The 26108-nt window shown below is 41.3% G+C and overlaps 1 protein-coding gene across 1 annotated transcript in view; it reads left to right on the top strand.

The window, feature by feature from the left end:
- The first annotated feature begins 1004 nt into the window (after positions 1-1004).
- Positions 1005-26108, top strand: part of CACUL1 (CDK2 associated cullin domain 1) — an 80581-nt gene continuing 55477 nt past the window's right edge. Inside the window, exons 1-2 of the mRNA XM_085554815.1 lie at positions 1005-1469; positions 4271-4379. The gene's annotated coding sequence lies outside the window, so the exon portion shown is untranslated. The remainder of the gene's footprint in view (positions 1470-4270; positions 4380-26108) is intronic.

Below are 26108 nucleotides of genomic sequence, written 5' to 3'. Positions count from 1 at the left end.
CTTTTAATATCAAATCCGGCAATCTAGGTTGAGAGGGAAGTAATTATACATGAAAGAAATATAGTCTTTTGTAATAAGGTTTTTAGAGTATCAGATTCATTCTATCATAATATTTTTATGATTAGATTTACCTTCTAATATTTTAATGACTTTAGTATGAAGTAAGGAAGTCCTTTGTAGCTTATCTTATAAGCCTGTCTAGGACATTGCACTTAATGAAGTTTGTAATTCAATATATCCACATCTGCATCTTTAATAACGCCTAACAGTCAATCTTTATTGTACCACTTGAATAAAAAGTTCTAAAATTAAACCTGCTGCAGCTTAATCTAATAATAAACACACATGACATTTTGTACAAAAGGTATGCCTGATCAGCATGGTGCACACTTATAGTTGTATCAGATGTAGCAAAACAGAGTTTAATCAGGCAAAGATAGATGGGTGACATTCACCTACCAGTGATACGCTTTGAAGAGCCACAAAGGTCATTCCCTTGGAAGAAAGAAGTGGCAAGCTCAGGTCCAAATCCCTATAGTCAAGGCAGCATGTACACAGATCTTTACTGATGTGGGGTAGTTCAGACCCTCTTATTTCAAAAAAAGGTTATTTTGATGCCTTCTATGGGAGCACCAGCAGCCAGAATATGAGGGCTGCTCCTGCAGAGCTCTTTGTAGATTCAGAGCTTTGCTCATGACCTATGGATTGGTGGTGGCTCATTTCAGAGGTGGAAATACTGTTTTGTAATCAGGTGTGATGCTTTGTGGGCTATAGTAGCTGTCACTGTGGAAATCAAGCTTTCTCTGAGGAAAATGAGATAAAGCAGGAAAGAAGACATAACTTGAGGAGATAATGTTTTGGAGAAGAGGCAGTTTTAGAATCATCTTTAACCCATTCAGGTGAAATGATGATTTTATGAAAACTGCGCACAATTATTTAATAATAGCCTTAATCTGACAGCTTAGGCCAGCTATGCTCAAAATCATTGTTTTGATTTCTTACAGGTGCAGAAATTAGCAATAAAGTCAGTGAAAAACTGGAGCCTATGCTAGACCTCGATTCAGGATGTATGGCAGCTTCCCTGCATTTAAAGGACTTTAGTTCTGGTCTGTACTTGCAGAGCGGCCAAGGTCTGTTTCCTTTTAAATGCATTTTGAAGCAGATACAGCAAACAATAGTGCATCACCTCCATGTGAGATGCCTTTGTGATATTCACAGGAAGTCCCAGTCACAAATAAAAAGGCTGTTCTTCACTAGGATCAAATTGGAATTATTTGACATCAGCTGGGTTAGGATGGGGAGCTTTGATCGGAGGAGATGAAAGATGGGTGAAAACTCTGCTGGGCCACAGAGTCCCCTGCTGAAACTGAAACTTCGTGCTACAACTGGGCCTCATCTGACTTTAATTAAATAAGGGAAGATCAAAGCCTACAAATCTCCCTGATCTATATCAGCAAAACAAATTAAAGGTAAAATTTCTCTGTATCTTTCTGTTCCTTTGAAGTCAGTCGTGAACTTTGTGCTGTGCACGAGAACACAACGAATGCTGTTTGGGTAGCTGCAGGTTTACAACAATTTTGATGTCATGTTAATGCAAGAGAAGAGAGGAAAGTTGCTTCTTGAAATGATGCACTCACAGCTGTTGGGCCCCATTCCTCCCCCAGGTTGATTTTATCTTTGGGACTTGCTTTGCCTTACGATGATGCTAGGGGCACAATTACATCTTATAAATCAGGATAACTATGGCCTTTGTTTTCCTTCAGCTATAAATCACAAAATATTCTACTTTTGTACAACCACTTCTCCTGCCTCCTTTGCATACTGGTGATATGAGCTGAAGGCTTGGTTGATAAAAACATCCTGACCTGAAGCAGCTGGAAATAGGCAGTGTAATCATGCAAGCCCACTGTCAGCCCTCATCTATTTTTGTTTGATTGGTATCTGATTGTGATTGAAAAGCTCACTCCCCTGGTCAGCTACCTTGAGGCCAACCTTGAAAATGTGTCACATTTGGCTACTTGATAGCATCTCAAGCGGAATGTTAGATCTAGAGTGCACACAGTGCAAAAAAAATAGAAAGCTGGCATCTTGCTACGTTGCACAGCAAAGGAAAAACAACACGGAAAGAATCTGACAGACATGCAAAGAAATGGAAGTGCTGCAAGGCGGGGAGAGGAGTCAGTCCACATGCACTAGCAGGTTTGGGTAGCACAGAACAGCCACTTACCTACGGTTCAGGTTGGTTCCATGTCTAACTCTTTCTGCAAGTTACAACATCCTTTGTCTGTAGTAAGGATCTGCTTAGGAGGGCAGAAATCAGAGTAATTCCTGGAGTTATCAGGATTTTGTTTGCTGGGATTGTTGTAAGGTTACGGGAGGGGCTGGTGAGTATGTTTGTGATGCAGCTGTACCATGGCTGCACAGGATTCTTATATAAGATAGGAGAAATAAAATAACTCTTGATTATGTTGAGTAAAAGTCAAAAGCGAGTGAGAGACAGTGATGGGTCTGTGAAGGGGGAAAGAGTTGGTAACATAGATTTCCATTTTTGTTATCTGTCTGACAGCTACAAATAACAACTGTAAGGCCAAAAGATGCAGATTTCCAAGTCCTACCTCCCTGAAATGAAGGGAGGGGTGTCTTCAGAGGTGAGTAGCTGAGACAAATAGCAAAATACTGTGGTGATGCCTCCAGAAGACAGAAGCTGATAGTGAAGTTGTTTGCTTTTTCAGAACATTTTTATCATCGTTCATCTATCAGCTCTTCCTTTGGGTTTATCCCAGCACAGCTCCACTTGGGCTGTTTTTGAGGCCCTGGTACTGCACACATTCATTCTGGCTGACCATGAATGTGGTCTGAGTTCTACCACAAAGGACCAGTTTTTACCAGTGGATACACTGGAATGATCGCACTGAGTGAGCAGGTGGAGCTGGAGGAAGGAGATCTGTGTTAAATACACAGGAGAGGTCAGGTTCTGGAAGGCAGGTGGGACTTGCCATTCATTTGTCTCTGGAGCAGCTAACACCTCAAATGTGACCTTCCTTCTTGGTGGTACAGGAAGCCAGCAAAGTGATGGGAAAGAGGAGCTTGGCTGGAAACTAAAATGTATTTTTTTGCTATGACTATAAAAGGTTAATGTCAATACAAAGGCACTCTGTGCAAAACAGGAGCAGGGCTGTCAGAAGCACTCAATGCCTCCATAGTCTGAGTGGCAGAACAAGGCCACTTCAGATTGCTCTGAGAACCACACCAATTCCTCAGGTTAGTACGGAAGCAAAGTTCATCACTTGAACTACTTGTCTGTGTTCTGGGTTAAGCAGTACCTACAGTAGTACCCAGAGCAGTTCCCTGCCCACAAGAAGCATCCCAAGCTGCTGCTCTCCCACCCCACAAAGTGCTGTCTGTTCACTTTTATTCGTTTTGAGCTATTAGGTGCAGGAAACGAAACAATGAACTCAAGGTTCCAAATGGCTGTCAGTAAATTTATTTTGCAGTTAACAGCCTTTGTAATGCACGGACTAACTTTATCTCATTTCGCTGTGGGTGTGCTGGGATAATTGCTCGAGTACTTTGTTAAAAAGAAAAGCTCTCCACATTTCCATTAACTCACTGCATGGTGTCTGTTTCACTTGACTGAACTAGGTACCATTTACAGTTCAATTTCACAGTCATGATGGACTGAAACATATCAACCTGCTTTCTCACCACTCCACTAATCACATGCATTAATAAACAGGGAGATTCATAAGATCTGTTACTCTTGTTTTTCTTTCCTAAGTCCATTTTTATGAATTAAATCATAAGCATTTTTCCCCCTACCAAGTCCAAACTGCCAGAGGAATAAATACAGCCCTATCTTATTCAGTAGGGTGTAATAAGTTACTATTTTAGGGAAGCAAGCCAGGCATACAGAAGTTGCTGCAAATTAGAAGACAAAAGAATCCAGCAACAAAGAATGGCATTGTGTGATGTCAATCTACAGTATGCGAGTGTTTATATAATCACATTGGAATTTTCTTTGAACTTTAGCCTGGAAAATTAACTTACTGGGGGAGGGGAAAGGGGAAAGGATTTGAGTGTCTAAGCACCAAAATAGCTAGGACAAAGTAGTGAAACTGTGTGGTTGGTTGTACAGCAGAGCCACGTGAAAATGCAAAGAATCCCTTTTGTAACGGGTAGAGACAAGTAAGCCACTTGGCCATTATAGTATAAGCACACAGGCCACAGGAAATGCTGTGTTACTCACATTCCTCTCTTGTTGTTTTTCCAGGGTGGTTAATTTTTGCCTTTTTAAGGAATTTCTTTTGGATGTGACTTGTTCTTGCTCTGGTTTAATCATACGAGTACTCTGTAGGAAGTAGGAAAAAGAAAGAGCAGTGGTAAGTACTGTTACGTGAGATCAAACACGGGTAAGAGATTAGAACACTAAGGACTGTCTTTTTTCCTCTGGTGAAGCAAAAAGAAAGAAGCCCACATACCTTACCTGTCACAGAATTTGTTAGATCTCATTCATGCTGGTTGAGTCCTGAGTTCTGTGCTGCTCCCCACTTAACTCATACTTTCTGCTTGGGTTGCTGTTTGGCTCCCAGTAAAGGGGCAGTGTTTCTCTGTTGAAGGTAAATAAGAGAAGTGTTCTGAACCCCTAACAGCATTTTAAAGGTCCTCCATACTCAGCAATGTTTTTTGGGTTAACTTGGCTTGGATTACAAAAGATCTTAACAGTCTGGTTGCTGAACTGCATCAAAATCACGCTGCTTTTGCTGATGACCTGCAAGTGAAGCCCTCTTCAAAACCTCACCCAGAAATATTTGATAAAGTTGAACGCCTAGTTTTGCATCATACTTTTATATTTATCCATCTTAGGGCACATTAGATTACAGGGGCCATGTCTTTGATTATGCATGATGTATTCTGCAGTCTTTCAGCTCAAGAAAAATCTTTCTTTAAACAACGTGAGGTCTGTCTTCCGAAGATACCAGTGATGGACTGCTGAGTTTTTTGTCTCTTTTCGTAAAGCAAAACATACTTAAAACCTCAGGATTTAATCACTGGTGTCAGGCAGCTTTGCAGTCTCTCTTTCTCTTCCTTTTAAAAGCTGTCTTCTCAGTGTATTTTTCTGAGAACAGACAATAGTTGGGGTTGTATCTTCTGCTTAGATAAACATTGCAAAGTTATTTCTTTTCTCCTAGTAACCACCTTCTCCTAAAAGGCAATTGGGTGACTTCTCTTATGAACCACCTGCAGTGAACAATGGCAGAGTGATTCATCTTCAGAGTTAGCTACTGCAATAGTGAAGCCTTTTCCAGTCAGTCACTGAGGTAGTTTAATTACAGTATTTGAGCTGAAAAACATAAGGATGTAGAAATATCCTCAGTAAGTGACTCACATAGTATTTGGAAATTCACAATAGCAGTGAGTGTATGCTTTAAAGTTTACTCTCCTCTTCCTCCATGTATTTTCTGTTTTTTTATCAAGTGCTGTTAGGAGAATGCAGCAAGGAGGTGTTGGTCTGTTTTCTAGGGTGACAGGTGATAGGATGTGAAGAAACGTTCTCAAGCTGTACCAGGGGAGGTTTAGAGCAGACATTAGGAAGAATTTCTTCATGGTAAGGAACTGGAATGGGCAGCCCAGGGCAGTAATGGAATTGCCATCCCTGGAGGTATTTAAGAGGTGTGTGGATGTGGCTCTAAGGGACATGGTTAAGTGACAGGACTTGGTAGGTCAGGTTGTTGGCTGGATTTGATGATCTTGAAGATCTTTTCCTACCTGGATTATTCTGTGATGAGGGGGATCAGGGCGTCCCTTTCTGCCTTTGTGATATGGAGATCTAAGAGAAAGATACAGCAGGAAGCTATTAGGCACTCTTTCCCTTCTGAGCAGCCTGCAAAATGTGTGTGGGGATGAAGTGGATGAGAGAACCGTGCTGCTCTTGTCTACCAATTGTTTCCTTAGCAAGTAGATCTCCTGTCTGTCCTTGAATGCTTTCTGAACACTGCAAAGACACATCAAGAATAGGAAGCTGGTCTTAGAAAATCTGAATCCATGCTTCTAGCAGCTGCTGAGGTCTATACTGAATGCCTCAGTCTCCTGCTGTCAGGAGAATTTAGTGAAATTTTCCTGACCCACTACATAAGGTGATCAAGTATAAGATGGGAAATGATGAAAAGACTGTGTAAATGCACAGGGGCTGTTTTTCTTCTGGGCAATAGTCTGAATCCATGAATGATTAATGTGTTCAGCTCTCTCAGAACAGCAGATTCTCTGTGCTCCTCTTTGGAGCCTGGGCTTTGCAGAGACCTGCAGGAGTGAGCTGAGCCTTCCTGGCCCCAGGGTGCATTGGCTCAAGTCCATGGCTCCGTGACACTGCATTTTATTTTATACACTGGCAAGCTCAGGGCAGATGCTGCTGAGCTGGTTTGTGTACCTCTGCTCCACAGACCTGGATATGAAGTGCGTCTGTTAACACAATAGCAACAACAGAAATGAAATAAGGCATCTGTGTTACCAGACTTTTTATTCCATATGATACATTACCATTTAGTTGAAGTCATTTCTGCAGTCAGTGACTTTTCTTTACTTGCTCCTCTCATAATTCCAGCCAACTGAGTTTCTTCAATTATAATTTTTTTAATAGATCTAACCATATAGATCTTGTAATGTTTTTGATTCACCTGCGGTCAGTAGCAATGGGTATAATCCTTCTCTTTCCTGTATCTTCACACTTCCCACTCTCGACCTGGAGTCCTCAGAGTCTACAGGGTTTGGGGATATTTGGACCTACAGCTTTTATTGTCCTCTGAAAATTTCCAGATTAACTTTCTTGTTCTTATCTCCTTTTTCAGCTGTTTCTATAATCTACGCTATGAGGTCATGTTTACTTATCTATCAACACAACTCATACAGCTCATTTACTCTTCTATCTTCCTTCCAAACTACAGCCGTTATTAGGCTAAAGCCAAGCAGTTTCAGGGACAAGGAGAAATAAATCTGGGCATAGCATGTCTCGTTGTCTGACTTCAGCAGTCACACTTAACCACTTCATCATCACCTCGTTTGCTGTCACTGCATGCACTGACTTGCTGTAGATATTTTCTGTCAGCCTGATCCATCGCTGGGGATGTCACATGTTTGCAGAATTCAACATAACACTGTGTGCTGCTGTCAGAATCTGCTCAAATTTTGTGAAATTATTATAGCAGGTTCAGCTGGGTCTGTGCAGAATTTTCTGAGATCTGGCTTGACGGTATATACTGATATGTTTTTTTGGAGTACTGCCCTAAACGCAGCCTGTTCAACTGCAGGTGTTTCATTTATTTTTTCCCAGTATCTGCCTTACTTCTCATTCTTAACTCTGCTTTTATTTACATTTATTGATGGATTAGTTCTTACAGCACCTTTGCTGTGGATTCCTTACTGGTAGCATACATTTCCAGTGCCAGTTTACCCACCTGTTTCCCTTTCAAATTTTCTTCCAAGACCTTTAGGTTTTGACTTCTTTGTCCGGAGAGAAAGGAAAAATCAACAGAGCAATGAACATAACACAAAGAAAAAACAAAGAACTTTGCACCTGCTCTGGTATTTGTGCCAGGAGTCTTCTCCAGAGCTCTTTCATCTGCTGTGCTTTGGGTTTTTGTGATACTCTTTCCAGTATCTATTTTTGTTTGCTCACCTTGTGTTGTTATTACAAAAAGCCTTTTCACTTTAAGCCTCCTGTTTGCCTGTATAAACTCAACTTGCTGGGAAGTTCCCCAAATACTGGCCTAGCTTAGTGACTGGTCAAAAACTATGTTGGAACAAACAAAAACTTTTATTTAAAAATTTAAAGTTGATATGAGAACGGATTAACAATGGACACAAAGGAATGCCTTAGTGTTCTCTTCTGCTGACAGTGCCTCTGAAAGTGTCCTAGGAAGAGGACTGTTGAATCTCCAAAGATTTTTTTTGATCTGAGTTTCACTGGCTTCCGCCTCTCTGCTGATAAAGATGACTTCTGACAGAAAACAATAGGGTCTGTGTGTAACTGCCTCTGTTTCTGGTCTGGATTCCTTGCCAAAATAGCTGCACTTAGCACTTGCACAGCTCTTTTCATCTTCAAAGCCTTTCACAGATCTGATGTAAACAGCCGGAGTTCCACTGATTTTGGTGGCAAAGAGCTTAGTAGCCTTCAGAACAGGATTATGTGTTTGCATGGAAAATAGCAATATCATCTGCCACTTTGCTCGCTAGAGTTTCATAAAGATGCCAGGCCTCAAGCTAGAGAGCAATCAGCTGCATGGGGCTAAGAGCCTCTCCTCCTATTCAACACACATCTTTCTGGCTGTGACTTTATGGTATGAACTGTTAAGCAATTGAGATTGATTATTGAATCGGTTCTTAAAAGTGTGTACAAGAAATGCAAGTAGCTGAGACAAACAGTAGTTTTGAATGTAATGGATTCTGATGTTTGCTCAAGCCATGTGTCTGCTCCAAACCAGTGCTAAGCCCCCTTGCATTTGATGAGGTTTATTTTGCATGTGCAGAAAGAAGCACGGGTGAGCTGACTTGTGTTTGTTGCTGCTAGAAAAGCATGCAGCAATGCTAGAATTTGAGAACATCACAGCAGAGTTAGGAGCTGCTGCTTTGGTACAGGCCTCCTCCCCTTACCTGGGGAGAATTCACCTCTGTAATGAGAAGGATTTTGCATCAGACCAAGCAACCATTGTCCCTACTGAGTCATTTACCTTTACTTTCAGAGTACTTTTGTCATGCCTCTTTGAAGAAGTATTTAAAGTAATTCCCTTTTAGTTTGTCATGGGTGTACCTTCACATCTCCATAATCAAATCTTTTCCTCAGAGACCAGCCCCAGTGTCACCAGTACAAACGCTACTTGCATGGGAGTGTATTTATGGCTTCTGGTGCATGGTATGAGGAGCAGAGCTGTGAGAGAGCGATAGGAATGCCTATCACCTATGCAGGTGAGCTGCCAGTATCAAAGGGAGATTTTCTGACAATGATCACTGAGAACATGAGCCTGCTGGTGTCATGCTTGTAGTAATCCACATTGTTTACGGCCAAGTATTGGACTGCTACCTTAAAAATGCAGATAACTGGCAGATTCAACAATCCTGTCCCCTCTGCAGCACAGATGCACACCTTTAATTCCATGTCTGCTTCCAAAAGAGCCTCTGAAGACTTTTTGCCTTTTCTGTCTATCAGGGATCTCCTTCAGTCTATTATTATTCTCTGTTCTTAAACATTTGACAGTGGCTTCCTCTGGGCTTGCTCTTTTTGCCTTCAGAGCTCCTTTCATAACACCAGATTCCTGTCTCTCCATCCTTCAGTGAGGTTTTATATCTTTTCCCTCTTGCCTCTCTTCCCATCTTTTCTTTATTCATTTTCTGATGTCTATTCTCTGAGCAGGTCAGCGGCTCATCCCTGAATCCTTAGAAAGCTTTGTGAATAACATTTTTCTTCCTTTTCATTTAAATGTATTTTTCTCCTGAATAGCTTCAAACTGTCACAACAACCATTTCCTGGTAAGAATGAAAAAGATGCTTGAAAGTATTTTCAAATTACTACATTCATCTTTCCTAGCTCCCCACATTATCGCCCTTCTCTTATTATCCCAGGCAGGCAGCAAGATGAATAAAGACTGAATAACCCTGCCTTGTGCCCCTGAGTAATTCTCTCACCTTTAATTTTCACAAGCTGCATTTGCTGCTACACTTCACTCCAGGACACTGCCAGAAAGTGCTTCTAACTCCATTTTACTGTAGATATTCTGATGGGTAGATTTGTTTCTTGTACCCTAATGCAACAACCTCAGTGTCCGCTCTGATGTTAGGTTGGGCCAGATCCTTTGTCCCATCCCTGCTTGGATGCACAGGGCTGTGTCCTGTGGGGCAGGGAGTCCTGCAGGCAGCTCTTGCTGTGTGTTGCATTGCCATGGCCAGCAGATCATGCCCATCCTCTGTGACTGCCTTTTGTCCCTCCAGCTGCTATAGACCTTTCCTCTGGTTGCCACCAAATCTGTCCTAGCAACAGGGAAAGTTGCTACCATGGAAGACTAATCAGAGACATGAGTATAAAAATATGTTAATGACACGTTAAACCTTTGGTACTTGTAGCTAAGAAGTGCCCAGCTTTACTCGTTCTGAAAAGCCCTACCTTTTTAGCATGGGGAAACCTGGTGAGAACCAATCCCATAATCTGCGCTTAATGCTTATCTATGAAATGCAAACCTGATAAAAATAGCAGCCCTTCAGACTCTGCTTGACGTGTAAAGGAACGCTCTGTGGTATATTTAGGATTTAAACCTTTAATGTCAGTAATTCTTCCATTACAGCACAAAGGATTTTATTTTATATCGTAACACATCCAGAAAGCCTGTTTAGCAGATTTGATTAAAGACTTGCAAAATAGTTTAAATATTTAGATTATCATTCAGAATCCCAGATCCAAGCTTGGAAGTGAACAAAGGAAAATACCTTTTCTTTCCCAGATTCAGAACAATAAGCTATTGAATGTAGAAATTCATCTGCATGAAAATAATACGATGTACCAGAAATCAGATGCTGTCAGCTGGGTAATTTTAACCACTTTTTGGAAAAACACATCTGCTTTGAAGCAAATGTTACAGCCCAGTCTGAGCCTGAAATGAAAATATCTGCATGCCTTCTGGTAGTAGGATTTAAATGCTGTAGGATTTTGGGTGTTTTTCTTTTGAGCATATTATCTGTCATTCTGTATGTAGCGGAATGACTTTGTGACTCTGTCAATGATAGTGATGTGCTAGGAGGAAGGGTGAGCATAATCAATTTGTTATGAGACACCGAATAAAATAGATGATCTTTTTGTAGATTCACAGTATCTAAGTTCAGAAGGGGTGGCTGCATTTAGCCTGACCTCCTTTATATCACACCTTTATAAAGCAGGAGCAGTCTCTACTGCACTAATCATTTTTTGAGGTCCATGTTGCATACAGTCATCAGTCTTCTGGATAAATACCAGCTATAGGGATCCTTCCAGCTATGCCTTTTCCTGATGAGGCTTCTGTATAATAGAAAGGGACTGATGATGCTCTTTTGGAAACAAAATTGGGTTTCAGGAGCCAGGGATGTAAAAGCTTCAGCTCCAGGGAGAATGAGGGTTTGTGGCACAGCTCTGAAGGTAGTGAGGGTGAGTGCTGAGCTAAAGATTTACCCATCTGGCAGCCAATTTCTTTCATTTTCTAAGAGAAGAATAAAGGGGAGAGCAAATAGCAACACTCCAGAGCAGGCACTTCTCCCTCCGTTTGCAGCAGCAGCTGGTACTGTCCAAAAGTGAGGATGATACTTACAAAGAAACATTTGTCCTTGTGACAATAAAAGGATGTAAACTGCCTTTTTTCCTTTTTTTTTTCCTTTTGCACGTTGTCTCAATAATGAGCAGATTGCCCATAACTACAGCAATCAGTGGTGATGTGACAGGTTTCTAATGGGCTAATCACAAAGGGGATTTCACTGGTTATAAATGTCCTGCAGTGAGACTGCTTTGGTGGGGTTCCTACCTACTTATGCCAGTGTCCATTCACTGCACCAGGGCACTATAGGGAGTGTGTGTGCATGCAGCAAGGGGACACAGTATTCTGCTTCCATAAGCAACTGCAGTTCGGTTCTGTTAGGGTATTGGTTTTACTAGGAGCTGTGTGTAGCTGGCAGATCATATAGCTCTCCAAATGCTTGTGACAATGCTTTACTGACACCCACCTCCGCAAACAGAGTTATGGTAGCATATCCCTAGCAGACCATTAGGCACTAGCAGTCAATGCTGGTTATGGTTGCAGTTTCAAGAGCAGGATGGAAGCAGGATGACTGCAAAGTGAGGCTTTTTATGCTGTATGTAGCATGAGCTGTGTTGAGGATCAGGATGTAGCTGACTCTCTCGTTTTTGAATGCTCTGTTTTCCTAGAAAAATGAGCATGAAATGACCTTTGTCCTGTGCTCTTTATACATGCCTTGCATTTCAGAGGCTGCAACAGGCTTTCTTAAGGAGACTGATTCCATCTCACTCTCTTTTGTGAGTGACATTTTGTGATGTGTGCCAGCTGGGAGCCCGAGGTGTGGAGCTGGGATGTGGCTGCCCTGTTCTCCTTCAAGATGGAGACTGAGAGCTCTGTTGATTTGCCTCTTCTGGTCTGGTTGGTTTGTTTGCTTGTTTTAATGGATGAGGCCTTTTTTTGAGGCTCTCATCTGGTGAAATGATTTCAGCATCATCTTGAGAAACTCTCTGAGATAAAAAGATACTTCTGAGAAAAATATCTTCCCTCTAATTTTGGTGTGGCTTTCTATATAGCCTGAATGGATGGAAAGCCATTTATAGAGCACACACAGTAATTGCTCACTTAATATTTCATCAGCTGCATTAACAGTAACGTCACTAAAATCAGGTACAGACTTAAAAGGATCTTTTTTGATTAAAAGAGGCTTTATAGCTTCTTATGTATTATATTAGCAGCAGTATGTATTATTGTATGTATATTAAAGGCGTATGTTTGGTGGCCCTGCTAGGCAGGGGGGTTGGAACTACATGATCCTTGAGGTCCCTTCCAACCCGGGTAATTCTGTGATTCTGTGATTCTGTGATTGTAGATGTTGCTATGTGTTTCCAAATTTAATAATTCAATACGTGTATACACACATGAATTTACACTGAAGTTTTGGACAAAGTGTATGTTTTATATTTGGCAGCTATCTTCTAATTACACCAAGATTAGATTAATATGAGGTATATTGCTTCAGCTTGAGCCACGCTTCTTTCACAGCCACGAGAATGTAATATGTTAAGATTGTGCAAAACCCCATGCTTTAGTTGCTCTCCTACAGTAGCAACTGTTGAAAACAATGGTTAGAATGAGTGATTCTACCAGCCTTACTTTAACTTCTTGCAGTACAATGTCATACAATGTTTGGACATGAGGCAGAGGTGTTTGTTTTGACACAATCCTTCAACTCACATTCTAATGCATCATAGTAGTAACTGAAAATAAAGACCTCCTGCCAAGTCTCAGTGGGGCTCAAAGCCTGTAAGCATAGCTAACAGTAAATACAAGAAGGAATTTATTGGCTGTCTCTTAGTAATAAATGTTTTGCACTTCCTTTTTGACCAAGAAATTAGAAACAAACTTTACAAGCAGGTCTTGGCTTAAATGGTGGTGAGGGATCCTTCGACAGCCATTGTCAGGTGGCTTCTTCAGAAACATGCTTGTTTATTATTTCCTGTTATTACTGAACTCATACTGCATGCACACAGCACAAGGGGCATTGCAGTAGCTACGTTTCGTGTTCTTGTTGGCTGACAGTTACATCATGGGCACAGCACTGCCTTAAACCTGCCTTCTGCTTCCATGTAGGAATAAAAGCTCCTCCCTATCACCTACTGTATTAACTCATATTTGGTTAGTTTACAACTGTAGTGGAAGGTCTTACATTTTTTGCCTGTGAGAGCTAGCCCTTAAGTAGTCTACTAATCCTTCTGTCCCTTGGAGCTCATAAGCCTTCTGTGAGCTTTGTTATTGTACACATAAAGGTGAAGGATGCTGCCCTGTTGTGCGCTCTGTATTCTGTGCAATTAGTTTTCTGTTATAATGCTTTGTATCATTTTTATATGGTTGCTGGATAAATGAATGATGTGATCAGTAGCTGGAAATGAAGGTCAGTAGCTGGAGCAGCACATACTGTCTGCTTGCTGTTGCATTTTTCCTTTTGCTAGTCCAAAGAGATCACTTTCTTCCTGAGCACTAAGCCACTCAGCAGCTCCATCCTGTAACACTGATTTACAGGAATATCAACACATGCAGGGAGGTTGAGTCTGTGTGCCCCATGCTACCATAATAACAGAATGCTTTAAATGGCTTTTTAATGCTTTTGTGTTATGTATGAACATGAGCAGTTGAAAGCATTCCTGTGGCAAAGTTCATTTCAGTTTGCGTATGCAGCAGAAGAGATTGGTACATCTTTATTTCATATATAATTTCAATTGTCTCCCTATTTTTCATCATGCTGGGCTGCCCTGAGCTCTGAGGTGGCAGTATTTCATGTTGAGAAGCATTCTGCATCCTTCTTCTGAGGGACTTTGCAAAGTTCTCCCAGTGGTGAACAGCGCCTAAAGGCTCACAGCCACTTGTAGCAGCTTTCTTCTAAAAAACTTGGGAATTCATATTGGATTTTCAAATGATCCAGTACAAGCCTGTTCTGTTAACACATTTTGTTCAGTCTCTGGCTTTCCTTTTGGAACCGTAAAGACATCTCTATTCTCAAAGTGAGTGTGATGTGTCACTACCCTATTGCTCTTCAGGAACTATAATTTTATTTTCCCCTTGTTTGTACTGAACTAACATCTCGACTTATTTCATGTCTGTCAGATATTTGATAACTCCATATTATTTGCATGATCACCTGCTGCCTCAGTATTTATATGTAATATGCTTATTCTGAAATCAAAGTTGGGTCTTACAATGTTTGCATTATAACTGTTGGGGCTTCTTATCTGAGGATTGTCAGAATACTTTAATTGAAGGAGCAGTTACAAAGAGACAAACAGTCCTGGCTAATTCTATCCTTGTAGAATATTTACTTAATGAAGGAGCTCTTAAAGGAATTATGGGTTTTGATTCAATATCAAATTTGCTTACTTTGAAGTCAGAACATCATAATATTAACTAAGGTAGTTATTTAACTCTGTCTAATGCTGTCTTTACATTGTTACATGGAGGTTATTTCTCAGTTCTAAGACAGAGTTTAATGAACACAAATCAATTGCTGTTACTGCTCCTCTGAAGATGGCAATTAAACAACTGGTAGCTAAGAGGTTGAAATGCTTACCTTGAGAAAAGCAGTCTCCATCTCATCATCAGCATGTTACCACTGATTTTAATGCCTGCAGTTAAAAGAAGAAATAAATAATAAGAATCCTCAATAATTAATATGATTGCTTTCTCCCATGGTAAGCTTCATCCCAATCTTCTTTCCTGGAATTTCAGCAAATGCTCCCTTAAATGAGGGGCTGAGTTTTGTGTAAATGCTCTGATGAATTTGGCTTCATTGCCTTCCAGTTCTGTAAGTTTTCCAAGCTGTAATCTGTTAATCATCCTTCCAGGCTCTGCCTGAGGTACTGGCTCCTCAAGCCTAATTACAGCTCCTTGTGATAGAACTGATGGTTGTATGCATTTAAGTAGTTTGCATCTGCTCTGTAGATCTAGTTTATTGTTCCATGTCTGACTTAGCAAAGAAATCCTTCAAAGTGGACTTAAAGGATCTAGGATGGATTTTGGTTACTTCCTTCCTTTGAATTCAGTGCTTTCTGGGAACTTTTATAAACAGATGTGCCAGTGCTTTATTTATTGTGGACAACAGGTCCAAAATGAATGGTGGATGGAGTGCTGTGCTCTTTCCATTGCTCTGGCTAGCTGTACTTTAAGCATAAATGTAAAAGCTTGCTGCACCTGCTATGTAAGCCCTCATCCCCTGGCTGCTGTTTGCTTATTGAAACTGAAACTCCCCTTTTTATATTTTTCTTCTATCTCGTACAACAATCCCGTATTTTTGCTGGAGTCCTTAGGTGCCACTGTGATTTATACTAGGAAACATGTTTACGGTCTACACAAATAACTCAACCTACATTAATAACTCAATATACATAACACATATTAGTGCACTGCTGTTATGTTGTCATTGAAATGTCTGGGCACAGGTGACTAATTTGAGGCAAGATGATGAAATTACAGTGCTTCAATTATTACAAGGAAAAAACCCAACAACCTCGCACTGTGTCTTTCTGCCTACTTATGTCAGCCCACTTCCCTCTTGGCATTCTCCTGTCATGCTGTCATTAATATTTTCAGCCCCCCTTTATTCTTAATGATCTACTTGGTTGACCTACATCATTTAAAATATTTTTTCATTATAGTGATTTTCTCATTTAGGTCCCCAGGAGATCCCGATGTGTAATCAGTTTTCTTTAACAAATGACCTCCTTTAACTTCATTAGTCCAGAATTAATTTACTGGCATCCAAGATATTGAATGCATCTGATTAGTAAAATACAGTAAAAAAAAATTAAAGATCTGTTTCATTTACGGTCAAGGCAAATATTAATTAAAACCCGTATTTCTTTGCTAATTTTATTCACAGTTGAATTTAATAAAGAGGAAACACTTGATAGGACGTCACTAGGCATTAAGTGAGGATAAGGCTGGGATCACAGGCTTTCTGTGCATGAAACATAGCGAAGTGGCTGCATTTTTGCAGGGTGTAACACTTCTCTCACAGCTTCCTTCACCTTTTAGGGAAATTTGTAAGTGAATGAGCCGGGAAGCTCTGGTGTCCTCTGTTAGCCATGGAGAAATGCAGTGAGTTTTGGGAGGACATGCTTTCTGCTGCCTGGCACTTCTCAGCCACGCACCCTGTTGCTTGTGCACGTCAACCTCAGCTGCCTGGTTATTTGACTTACCGTGGTATCTTTCTGAAGAGGTGGGCCTCCCTTTGGAGGTGTGCAAGTTATTTGCAGGACTAGCCATGCTGCCAGACCTTACCTTGTAAGGCTTTGAAGATTTCCATTTTGCAAATCTGCCACAACAGGCACTGGCCTAGTGATAGCATTTTTCTTCCTGTCACTTGACAGTAAGCACGCTTGCACTTTGCACTGTGCATGGGATGGCTGATGAGGCTGAAAGGAATGTGTGCTATGAATGGAAATTGGGCTTTGCTGAAGAAATGACCACTATTCCTGGAAAAATCAAACATCACTCTCTGAACTTCATCCTGCAGCCAGTTCTTTATCCATTGAACAGTCCACTCATCAGATCCATATCTTTCCAACTTGGAGAGAAGGATGTTGTTGGGTACTGTGTCAAACGCTTTACTGAAGTCCAGATAGATGATATCAGTGACTCTTCCTTCATCCATTGACACAATGACACTATCATAAAAGGCAACTAAATTGGTCAAGCAGGATTTACCCTTGTTGAAGCCCTGCTGTTTCTCCTGTATCACCTTCCTGTCTTCCATGTGCCGTAGTGAAGCATCCAGAAGGATCTGTTCCATGATCTTCTCTGGCACAGAGGTGAGGCTTAACAGCTCAGTAGTTCTGAGGTTCATCCTTTCTACTCTTCTTAAAAATGAGTGTGATATTGCCTTTCTTCCAGTAAATAGGGAGTTCACCTGAATGCCACAACTTTACAAAAATCACTAAGAATGACTTGGTGACTACATCAGCTAATTCTCTTAGGACTCTGGGATGCATCTCATTGGGACCCATAGACTTGTGGATGTTCACATCCCTCAGATGGTCACTGTGGAGTCAACTTGCAGTCTCTTTATATGCAGTTTGTTGACCTGACTACAGGTTTGCTCCTTGTAGTGTGTGCAGGGAAGGCTGGGGTTGCTGACAAACACCACATTTTTTCAGTGTGCTGCAGGAAGCATCACCAGTGAAACTATGTGTGATGCTGTTACAGTGACCACAGTGAAGTATCAGGACTGTGGGCGTCATGGGCCTGTCAGCCAGCCCAGCCTGCAGCTTTCACTCCAAGCTGGGCTGTACCTCCACACACAGAGCACAGCCAGCCCTGTCCCCCAGCCTGGGAAGGAGACCTGAAGCTAAAGGGCAGTTCTGTGGGCAATGGCCTTATAAATTGATTCTCCTTTATTCATAAAAATAAAGTCTGTGGGGGGGATTCAGGCAGTCAATTTAAATCTTGTGAAGGAAAAGAAATTGAAAACTCCAGAGTGATTTATTACCTTTTAAATTTGAGGATGAGAGGGAATGTAACTTGTGCTTCAATTTAACTACCTGCAAAAGCAAATAAAGTAATATTTCACAAAGCTTCAATCCACCATATTGCGTGTGCATTTTCAATTTCATTGTGGAGAATATAAGTGACTACTGCTCTCTGCTTAAGAATGTGCCTATAGAGCAGCATCCAAGGGCTGGATTCAATGTCTTCAGTGGGTTTTTTTATTCTTTCTTTCTTACAATCTGCATCAAACACTATGGATTTTTTTCTCCTCTTTCATATTGCAGTATGCTAAGTTTTTTGCTCAAGTGTTCTGCCTGCAAGGTCTATAGCTAATATTAGTTCATTTTGAATGTCTTTTTCCATTTAAATGTTAGTCTAGAAAACCAAAGAGATTGTAATCAAATGAGTATGCTCAATATATAGCTTGTATGACTACAGGGTGACTTTCTCAGTCTAATTCAAATGCTCTTTGAAAAAAGGAGATAGATGATTCAGGAGCTGTTCTAAGGCGAGTCTTGCTTCTGGCAATATTTACTCTTAGGTAGATTAGAAAAAAATAAGAGATGACAACTGAGAAAAAGATGAAAAGCAAAAATAGGCTGATATCTGCTCATTCTGTGAGAGTAAAGCCACGGACACCAATGCCGCAGAAAGATAAGTTTAACCCTCTGTCAGTGATGGTGTTTTAGAAGAGCCCTTGGAAGTTCTGGTCACAAACAGGACGTTGCTGCTACAACCAGAGCTTCAGTCAGGCCACAGACCCTTACTATCCCTTCTTTGCTCTAGGAAAAGGCATTCTTGTTCTGCAAGACAAACCATCGCTGCTGCATTTGTGTGGGTAAATGGACTGCCTGAGTTACTCTGGAACAGTGATGGCTCTTATGGGTTCAGATGGGTTACTCTGACATAGAGCTACTTGCTTTCTGGCATAATCCTTAGATTATTTCTGCCTTAGAGTAGGTTCCCTGAGACAATGATCTATGTAAGCCTTGCTGAGAGCCTGCATTCACTTTCCTCCTTACAAGGCTGCCTGAAGTGTGACCTAAATACACAGCACTGAACCATCCTGTGGTTTCAGCACAGCTAAGTGAGATAGTGAGTTTTTGTAGCACCTTACATTTATTTAAAAAGCTTAATGTCTTTGTGTTCTAGGTTCATTCACTTACAAGCCTCTTGATTTTACTAGCTATGTATAAATACCTAAATAAGTTATCCAGATAAGATTGGTTACTATGTCTCTTAAGATATGGTGCTTTTACAGATAACTTATGCTGGACTTACTGAGTCTTAGCACAGAAGGGAATTAGATATACTTTTCCCCCTAGAAGTGTTAAAGCTGCTTTCTGTAACTGTTAATCAAATTTTTAGCAGGGGCATTACATTGACCCTATCATATCTGCAGAGATTTTGAATGTACTTCTATGCTATGGTTCTGTGCATAGGTTTTTCAGCTTCAGGGCTGCAAGAATGATCATTTGGAGAGGATGAGGTTTTTCTCTTGGATAAATTCACTTGTATTCACTTCAAAGGCTGAAGTGAGCTTTGAATGAGGACATGCTCTATGCAAGCTGTCTTCATAAGGATGAGTTTCACCCACCATGACAGCACGTACTACAGTATGTACAGAGCCATGCTCAGATGATAACAGAAAATGACTTTGCGAAGGACCTTGTTTCTCCAGAGATGCACTAAATGCCTGCTGCTCCAAGGACATAGGAATCCTTTTAGCCCATTGCAGGATGAAGTATTCAATATTTAAGACCCACTCTGGTGCTGCAAACTCTTAAATATAATGGTTTCTGCTGCTGTAAAATGTTGTGACTCCACTGACATGAAAGCTTTCTTTTGGGCTGCAGCCCAGCAGATAGAAATGAGACTGTGTTGATTTGCATGAGGATCTGGCTGCCAGGATGTTTAAGATCTGCGTTTTGTGGTCACTTATAAGTTAGGATAATCACTTAGTTAGGATACAGCTAAACCTGAAACCAAATCAGTACTTAGAAAAACTGCAGCTACAATCCTCAATCATCATCACTGTGATTAGGATTTCATCTGTTCTGCTTTGCTGTGAGGCCTTTGGAGCATTAGGGATGACTAGCAATATAAAAAGCAGATTTATTGTTATTAACTCTAAACCTTGTAGCACAACAGAAAAAGCTCACCAAAATGTTAATCTGTGCCACGGCATAAAACATGAAAAGAAGTCATGACAAGTAGCAATAATATGTCATTTTGTGCCATATTTCATTTCAAAACGGTCCATCTGTTGGGTTAAGTACTACTACCACATGTACTGTGGTTGTTCTGTGGCAGACGCTGCCTTCTGCTCTGAGCAGCATCACCTCCTTCTGTCCTCCCAGCCAGGGCTGCAGGCATGAGCAAACCTCCTGCCTGTGCACGGACCTGCCAAAAGTGAGGCCTCAGTTAAAGCCTTGTATCAGCAGATGTTTCTGCTGTCAATCTAGCCTCAATTTTCACCAGCCCCCTCTCTTAATGTGATTTCTGAGTTACAGAGTTTGCCTCAGCTTTGAAAGAAAGAACAACCTGAAGAGTGATTTGCTCTGGTTTTTGAAAACTTCATTAGCTGAGCCTGAAATCAACCTAGATTTCTGGCACTGATGAAGGTCTGTACGGTTTGAAAGGCTTCCTGTAGACTAGAAATCTGTCTAGCCTGTGGGCTTGGCTTACACACAGCCCTACTCCAGCCTTGGAAGGCTAAATACAACCTGGCAGTCTTGTAGAAGTTTGATTATCCCAGAATATTTAGTCCAGCTAAAGGCCTTCCCCAGTTCAGAAACACTGTTTGAGCCAAGAAAAGGCCAGTATAATTTGGGAGGAGTACAGGATGGACTCTTTTTTAATTTGAAAGCATTAACATTGGTAATCAGAGAATCTTTGTTAAATTAACCCAATTTCTATGGTTTCAAAAATCTCTCTCTCTCTCTCTTTATTTTTTTTAATGCACAATGTCTTTTCCTTTTCTCTTTTGCTATCTCTGCAGCATTGTAGTGCTTTTGTTGAAGGCCCTCATACCAATTATGAAGTAGGATACGATATCCTGCCAACCTCATTGTAGCTGCCTGGCACATTCTCTTGGTCTGGCCTGCAACCCCAAACTGATGGATGTAGGATCACTGCATGACTGGGCTTGGGTACCAAAAGTAGAGGTGACTGGCACATGGACATCCCAGGACTCTTGCTGAGACTGGGTAATCTAGCAGGCAGAATGGACGGCATCCTCTGGGCTGGAAGGGTTAACAGCATTGCTGCTTCTCCTCCTCTGTCTTTATTGTTATCTTGATTTACGTGTTTGAAAGTAGGGATGATTAATAATCCACAAAGCTTAATCTGGAAGGAGAGCTAAAGCACTTAACATACCAGAGCATACTACGATGCAACAAATACGAAATGATTAACAGGACTAACATTTCTGCTCCTTCCCAAATAGTGCAAGAGCAACATCAGAGGTTCCCTGCATTTCCTGGCCCCCAGTAGTGGGGTGAAGACTACCAAATGGGTTCTGCATCAAAAGGCCACTGTTAATTCTTTCTGCTGCAGGTACCATGGTGATGAGTCTGGCACAAATGCCTGGAAATATAAATTTAGCTAGCATGCTGTTCCCGGAGCTGGATATGCTGTTCCTGGAGCTGGATGTAAATGTCTTCATTCCATGTATGCACTGTTACTCCACAGATAAGGAAAAAGTGACCTATAAAGTCTTCCTTGACCTAAGAAGTCAATTAAAGTACAAAAAGAGCATCTGAGTACAGCAGGGGAATTAATTTGCTGTTTATAAGCTCGGACCTCGATGCTCACCTGCTCAGCACTGGAGTAAGTATAGAGGGTGGACAATACAGCCACAGAAGAGAGAAACAAAACCAGGAAAGTAAAATGGAGGGAATTCATCTCTGGGGGAATTGCACAGTGAATGCTGAGTTACATTGGTTTCCAATATCTTTTCAATTCATAAAGACTGATCACTACCAGCTTTGTTCTGCAGCCTCTGATGAAAAATAAAGGATCCACTTCATCCAGAAAATACCTCGGAGGTCAGAAAGTGTTTTTCTTTCCCCAGGGGTTTTCAGTGCTGGCAGGGGGGGCAGATTTGGTTTCTCAAATATAAAGAGGAGAACTAACAATGCCCAGTTTCTGAGCTAGTAGGCAAAAGTAGATGGGGAGTCCTAGTGATCAGCAGAAACACAGAATAAAATCAAATGGAGACGTGAGCAGCTCAGCCAACCTTTTGCGTGCTGTGGAATTAAACATGAAAAGGTAATTTACACCATCTTTATGTGAGAAAAGAATAGTGTTACTTTTTTTTGTGTGTGTGTGCAAAGTGTGTAGAAGGGAACTGGCAAGGGTTATCTTTGACCTACTTCTTTCGTAATGTTAAAAACAGCCCTTTTAAACAAGATACGTGCAGTGGCTAAGCAGGAGCCTCATATGAGAATCTACATACCCTTCCTTCCCACCAGGGTAAATAAGAGCTGAAAATCTTCAGCATCTTGCCAGCTGTCATCACACCATTCAGAGACTGTTCGTGCCACCACCATATTCCTTGCTGGGGGTAAATGACAGTAACATGCATGTTACAGTAACAATGCATGTGGTTGCTACATGGTAAGTGTGTGTGGCATTTCTTTCTGTTATCCTTAGGGAAGGATGTGGGATTTATTTTTTGAAAGGGAGACTTCTTAAGGAGAAAGGAGAATTGCCATCAAGCTTGTTTCAGCAGACCCCACAATTTGCAGAGCTGTTCTCCTTTCCTGGCAGCATCTCATGCCCAAACTCAGCCCCCACCACTGTCCTCATAGGATCAGGTGTGCTCCAGCAAACTCAGCTGTGAGCATTAAGAAACACTATAGATTTGGCTGAAAACTCCTCTAAAACTGTTAACAGTGAACTGGATTGCAGATAGACTGAATTTCTGAGAAAACTCTTCGCTTTGTGCTTTACTTCCTCCCTTCACCTCCTTAAGTTGGATAACTGAGACAAACATGTCTTGTTTAGAAACATTGAAAGGATATCTTATGGGAATTTTATTTCCCAGATAGACTCCCTGTTCCCTCATACACAACAAACAGCTGCCTCCTCCCCCTGGAGAATAGTTTGGAGCATGTGATGGGGATGTAATATGACAAGGTACATGGTTTCTGGAGAAACCTTAAGTGTTGAAACATTACTCCTAGGAGGTTCCAAGTTAGCTTTTTAGCAGAAATCTTTAAGTTTTCATTTCCTATTTTTTTCTTCTTCAGTTTTTGAAGATTTTTTTCATTGTAGTATAGTTGCATGTTGGGCATATTTGCTTCTGGCGTACCAGCAAAGCTGAGCAGTGGGGAAGGGGTTTTGTGCTGTACAACCACTGAACTACAGCACAGTTTTAGAGGAGACTCTACAGTGTGGATTGAGCCAGGCACAGTGGTTGAAAACTAGTGAGGTATGCCTCACCATTCTGTTGCTCCTTAGGATGGTTTCAGTGAGATTCACTTTGAACAAAGTCCTTCCTGCAGTTCCTTTAGCTGCATTCAGCAGTTTTTTCCACTACACCAAAAGAACAACATCATTTCTGCAAGGCTAAATGGGTGATGCGGCAAATTTTGTTACTGAAGTAGATGAAGAGACCTACATGAAGGTTTTCTTTGGCTCCAAAATGAGGTATCACTTAGTAGTGTATGATGGTCTAGTTCTGTAAATATGTTAGTAAAAGGTAAGATCAAGCCACAGCCAAGACTTAATGTTTCTTTTAAAATGATGATTGGCAGAAGACAGAATGACCTGCTGTTTCTCAAAACCTCCTCCTGCGCTGCCTTTTAAACACAGGGAATTGAAAGTCTTGTCAAAATAACCACCAAAATGGAAAGATCTGAAAATGTTCTGCTGGAGTGTAAGTGCTCAAGGATAAGGCAGAGTTCTTCAAAGAGTGGCAGAGTGATTTGAGGACACACACCTGTGTTTGCTGTAGGACGGAGGACAGGACAACAATGATTACCTTCTGTAGGATAAAGGGAAGAGCACAAATCAAAAGTAAATGGCAGCAGGTCAGAGTATTGGACAACCTTGTTTTCTGGGAAATCTTTATCCAGGAGACCATGACTGCTTTGAAAAGGCTGCAAAGTGAATATCCCTGCTGCATGCAGCTCTGATATCTGAAAGCAAATAGAGAGAGACAAGGGAGTCTCTTGAGGTTCAAGAGGAATGTTGCTTGAGAAATGCTCAACCAGCGCACAAAAACTTCTGGTCCTTGACATGAAATGCTCTAGACAGGATCTTATGATTACCTGTAATATTTTGGAAAAGGGGATGGTCAGAAGAAAGGGTAGGGTAAAGGAGACTCTAAGTAAGTATGAGGGAGAGCCAGATGTTTGAACCCATACAGACTGTTTGCTAAAAGCATTAGAATCATAGAATCACCAAGGTTGGAAAAGACCCACAGGATAACCCAGTCCAACCATCCTTCTACCTCCAATAGTTTTCACTAAACCATATCGCTCAGCACAGCCTCCAAACATTCCTTGAACACCTCCAGGGTCAGTGAATTCACTACTTCCCTGGGTAGCCCATTCCACTGCCTGACTGCTCTTTCAGAGAAGTAGTAGCCCTTGCATGGGTAAAGAAATGCACTCTAAGAAAGAGTAGAGATCTAGGGTAAATTTTTGGCTCAGGTCATGGGAGTAAATCTTAAGTAATCCCAGTGTCACTTGCTGCAAAAACAAGTAGCATTTGGCCAGCAAATCAATATAAAGGAAATATTTCTTTTCTCTTATTTGCCTTCTTCTCTTTGTTCTCTACCGTCCCATCTCTGCCTTGACTGCTTTCATTATAAGGTTGAAGGGCAGTGCTGAGCGAGTCCGTTAATCTCATGCATTTTCATGAATATCAATTACCACTTGGGTTCCGGCAGATTTTTCTTTCCTTAGCAGTGTTGAGACTGAATTCTTTACCCAGACCCTGTGTCAGGTAAGACCTGGAAGCCTTTTCCCAAAGCCAATTTGCCAGCTCTTCCCACTCCCTCCCACCACACTGATGGCTCTTTGCTTTTTTCCTGTTCTATCTGTATATACAGTGGTTATCAGGAAGAGACATTCCCCTCTCTGCCCTTGAAAACTGATATCCATACGAGCTCTTGGGCAGTGTTTGGAGTGCAGAATCTCTGCAGTTCGATTACCACGGAGTTTAGCTCTCTCATGTGTGACTAGATATTGTATATTTTTTCCCCAGTAGATTGAAGTTTAAAAGGACAGAAGAATTTCCGTTGCTTGAGATGGAGGAAAATGGTGTTGAAACTTGCAGAGCTTATGGACTGGTGGGAAATAGGGCTATTTCTGAGGTAATAAATGTTTCTCTTGTTTTGCACCCCCTGCACTCCACTGATTATGATGTTTGGATCATTATGAAAGGCCAAAAGCATAGGAGAGACTTCACATCTTTTCTATACATGAAACTATTTTTTTCCTTCCATGCAGTCCATTTTACCTATGGTAAAATGCACAGCAGCAGAAAGAAGGGCAGAGCAAGCTGGTGATATGACCAAGGTGTTCTTTATTTGGATTACAAAAATGCCAGTGAACTTTACTTATGGGTTAAATTCCACTTTGCTGAATGCTCTGCAGAAATCAAGGAAAAAGGCAAACCTGCCCCAAAGGGATTTCAGTGTAAGCCAGCCGTCCTCACACACAGTTTGCTCAGGTACCACTGCCAAAGGCAGCAGATATTCAGTGGTGCCCCTCAGGAGGGGATGCTCCCTTCTCTCAGTGGGAATACAGGCAGCCAGCACTGCTGTATTCCTACTGCCAGGCTGTGGGCATGCAGAGCAGGAGACTGAGGGCTCAAATCTCCAGCAAACCAGTGGTGCTGGCACATTTCCTGCAGGGAGAACTGGCTGGTGAAACCCCAGGGACTGACCCCAGTGGTGGCTATGGCTGCACCTCCCATAGACAGGGTAATCTCATGATCTCATCCTTTTGCAGTATCTTTCAGACACTCCTAAAATGGCTGAGAGCTCGAGAGCATTACATGCAGGCTGGCTAGGCAACTGAAGTGAGGGGAAATATGTGATCTAAGATACATCTATTAATTTTGGGTCAAGATGTGACAGCCTACCATGAAGTTTTATGGCTATAGATAGTAACAGGAACAGTGACCTTTAATTATAGCAAGATAATGAGCACTGCTGTAATATAGAAACAGCTAAAAATAAGAGCCAGTATAAAAATACGAAGTATCTCTGAATGTGATCACATTTTCCACTAATGGAAAACATAGCTCAACCCTCTGCCTTCCTGAAAAATGTGTTCTTCTAGATATACTGAGGTTAGAGTTACGTGCGAAGTTGGTTGGGTTAATTCAAGGTAT

Source organism: Coturnix japonica, chromosome 8 (genome assembly GCF_054131305.1).
Source record: "Coturnix japonica strain WE chromosome 8, WE-NBRP24, whole genome shotgun sequence".
NCBI lineage: Eukaryota > Metazoa > Chordata > Aves > Galliformes > Phasianidae > Coturnix > Coturnix japonica.
This window is presented reverse-complemented; position numbering and strand designations above follow the sequence as displayed.